Source organism: Lactuca serriola, chromosome 8 (genome assembly GCF_051521515.1).
Source record: "Lactuca serriola cultivar US96UC23 chromosome 8, Lser_US96UC23_V15, whole genome shotgun sequence".
Lineage (NCBI taxonomy): Eukaryota > Viridiplantae > Streptophyta > Magnoliopsida > Asterales > Asteraceae > Lactuca > Lactuca serriola.
In genome coordinates, this window is record NC_136415.1 from 79705863 (window position 1) to 79710049 (window position 4187).

At 29.6% G+C, this 4187-nt stretch overlaps 1 long non-coding RNA gene across 1 annotated transcript; it reads left to right on the forward strand.

The window, feature by feature from the left end:
* The first annotated feature begins 272 nt into the window (after positions 1–272).
* Positions 273–2987, forward strand: LOC145069612 (uncharacterized). The gene is made up of 2 exons (XR_013689574.1): positions 273–426; positions 1960–2987. It is a non-coding gene; the product is annotated as an uncharacterized LOC145069612 (long non-coding RNA).
* The last annotated feature ends 1200 nt before the right edge of the window (positions 2988–4187 follow it).

A 4187-nucleotide genomic window follows, 5' to 3' on the forward strand; every position in this document is an offset into this window, starting at 1 on the left:
CTTAAAAAAAGAAACCCAAAAATTGGTGCATTTAAAAAGACAAAAACTAAATTTATTAAGTCTATGAACGGTACCAGCTTAGCAGGGTACTGTTCATCACCTCCTTCCCTCACAAAAGTCACGAAAAAAACGAAAAAAAGAAAAGAAGGCCAAAGTTGACCAAAAGTGTCAAACTCGTGAAAATCCAAGGACCATTCATGTAAATTAAGCCAATGAACAGTTCCGGCTCAGATCCTGTTCATCAGCTCTAACTCTCACTCAAATTATTGTTAATAAGAATTTGATTCTTTTATTATGTATATTAATCATGTTTTATGAATTCAAATGGATATAATTTGTATTGCTTATAAATGTTGCAGGTCATTCTTATAAGACTAATGACCACCTCTTGAAGGTAGCATTTTTCAAGTTTTAGGGATGTTGAAGGTAAGAACGATTTGTATTTAATGTCGAGATATAAGACTTGTTTATATATATATATATATATATATATATATATATATATATATATATATATATATATATATATATAATATGTTAATGTTGTGAGACATGAGGACGTGATCCTAGTCACTTATCTTGGAGATCAAAAAATAAATAAAATTATATCTAAAATGCAAAATAAAAGGAAAAACCCAAAAATTCTTTTTTTTAATTATTATTTTCGTCATTTTATTTACCAAAAAATAAAAATTAAAAAAAATAAAAAAATTACATTTTCTTTAAATATACGTGAAATATTCTAATAGAATATTATACTGTAGATATTCAAATATAGTTTTTAGAATGTTAAAATATTCTAGAATTCCACTAGAGTTATTAGATATGTTAAATTTTTTTAATATTTTATTAAATTTTTTATAATTTATAGAATATTTTAATATTATATTAAACATGTCTGAATATTTGTAGTATAATACTCTTATAACTTTTTTTGTAATTTTTATAGTAGAATATTGTATTATAATATTTCACAGATATTTCTAAAAATGTAATTTTTTTATTATTTTTTTATTTTTTGGAAAATATAAATTACAAATATAATATATAAAAAAAGACTTCAAAAATTTTCAATTATTTTACGTTTTAAAAATACTTTTTATCTCCAAAATGAGTGTTTACGATTATATATGTGTGTGTGTGTGTATATATATATATATATATATATATATATATATATATATATATATATATATATATATATATGTTCATTGAAGAATATTTTTTTTATTACGAGAACATTTGAGAACAAATTTAGACCACTAATGTTTAAATGCTGAAATTTAAAGTTTTGTAGAATTAAATTATTTTAACTTTTATTAAAAAAGTATTATATCCTTAATTTTTATTTTTATAGATCGTGACTCTCTCTCTCTCTCTCTCTCTCTCTCTCTGTATATATATATATATATATATATATATATATATAGAGAGAGAGAGAGAGAGAGAGAGAAAGCTAGGTTCAAGTATTCTAACTAATTATTATGCGGATATCGTATGCTTCGAGAATTACTAAGAGAATAAGTTGTTTAGCAATGCGAATATGTTCAACATTACAAAAATATCGTCATTTTCATGCATCATCGCTCATTATTATTTATTTTTGTTCTCACACATCGTTTTTCACTCATTTTCATTCTGGCAGAATACGACCCAATAAACATTCTGACAAACATTATGACAAAAATGAGAATAATAATAATAAGTGCATAATAACCTTATAGACGATTTAATAAGTGAGAATGTGTGTTAATAAAAATAGCTATGTAAGATTGAACATATTCACATTGCTAAACAACTTATTCATTTAGGAATTCTCATAGCATACGATATCTGCACAATAATTAGTTAGAATAGAATAACCTAAGCCTATATATATATATATATCTATATATCATATTTCTCTCTCTACTTCTCTCTCATTTTTCTGTGTCTATACATATCTCTCTCATCTGAAAGATAATCTAAACCACCATCAACATTACCAGACCGCCGCCGGAATCACCAGATCAGCGCAACTTCACTGTTTCCAGATTTGTTTGTTCATCATCTCGCTCCACCTTCCACCGTTAGAAACCATCTCCTCTGCCTTTTCACTTATCGCCACTAGATTCACATGATGACCGCTTATTCATTCTCTCCATATCTGATTTTCACCACCTCTCACGGTCGAAAACCACCTTCATCCGTTCATCTACCCGAACCAACAATAGATCTTGTTACGCCGACCACCGCCACCAGATCTCATTTCAACGACCATAGCATCTCGCTTCACCGGATCTGAAATAGAAGGGCATCAGATTTTGTCGTCTCTCTCTTTCTAGCCATTTACATCCACATAAATCTAGATGAGATCTACTCTTTGTTTCTTCTTTCAACTTTGTAACGACGGTCCGATGATGGTGTTCCAAAAATGACGCTCCAACGATGGTGGTGGCTAGTTGAAGATGACGATGATGATCATGTCAGTGAACCGGCCATTGGTGAATATTTGATGAGGTACATATCAAAATTTCAATATGAAGTAGCTAATTAGTTTTTTGTGATATCAGGAAACTAGAATTTGTAGAAACAAATTTGATTGAGAGTGTAGAGAGAGCGAGAAGTATATCCATAGGAATGCTATGATCGAGGTGGATCCGGTGGTGTTTCCGATCAAGTAATGAAGTTCTGGTTGAGTTTCACATCCACAAAATTTCGTCAAGAGTTTCTGCGGGGATCGAACCATTTCCAACAAAAAAACATCACAACTCATATTCTAAATGTTCTAGAGTAAGGAAAACATTCTTTACTCCACATATTATGAGGTGTTATCATCCTTCTTAATTGAAAAGGAGTTTCATGATACAATTCATAGTTACTAGAGCATAACTATAAAACTTGATTGGGAACAAAGTGTGACTCATCTTATGATCGAACCATTTCCAACAATGTTAGATTCCTCTTCTTAGTCATTTAATTGCACTAAGATGTTTTTGGATGATTAATTATGATACAATTCCATAATTACTAAGATAATCATAAAACATGATACTAAAGCACTCTCATTTCTTTTCAGATTGGAGAATCTTTTATCTTTTTACCTAATAGATTCTTTTATTCATTCTGCTACTCATAAACTTTTCAAAATTATTAGAATTCCATCTAATATTATAAACAAAATCATATTTACTGAAGCATTAGTAAATCATAACGAAGAGAGTTATCATCCCTTGTGGTGGATCTGAAGAGTCCATATCAACATGTACTAGATCCATTAGTCATTCACTTATCTCATATAAACATGTGAACAATGATTTAAGTCATACTTTTTCAATGAACAAGATTCTCATATATAATACAATTCAATTTGTACGACTCCAAGTATTCGTTTAGTTGGTGATGAGATTTCTTTTCTCTTGGTCAATTATGATAGTACCACAAGCTATATCATAAGAATTTAATCCATACTTAATATTTCTATTATTAGAAACATAACCAACACTTTCATTAATGACATTGCAAGGAAATAACATAAGGCAACTATGTAAACCAAAACTTCACTTTTATTGAAATAAAATGAAAACTGGAACTTGTCCTTACAATGCATGAAATGGAAAACTATATTTATAGACATTTCCGAAGAGTAATAGCAATCTATTTAATTATCCAAACTCCCTAGTAGTAGCCCCAAATTCTAACCATCGAACCATGTGACCAAAGTCCATCTCTCATGATCAGAATTATCTCACTTTGCTTAAGCTTCCTTATTTCTTTTAGATCTTGCAATACCATCAAAATGTGATCAACACATTATGTATTAAGAGTCTAAGAATAGGAACTTATGGATCTAGATAATGGATGTACCTGAAGTAGAGGCATACGAATTGACTTTACCATCTTCAAGATCTTTCAGGTAGTTTGGGCGGATTTGCTTTCAATGTCCCTTCAATTGGCAGTAGAAACAAATGGGCTCATTAGGGTCAACATTTGGAACGATCTCAGAACAAGCCTTTCTCTTTACCATACAATCAAACGGTTTGATCTTGATCAATACCTTTCTATTGGGAAGAGAAACCTTTTTTGGATTATCATTTCAATGTCCAACAAACTTTTGGCATTAGATCTTTTAGGAATTTCTGCTTCAGTTATACTCTTATGCATCTTTTCTTCTACGATTATCAACATCTTAGTCAGATCAATTAGGG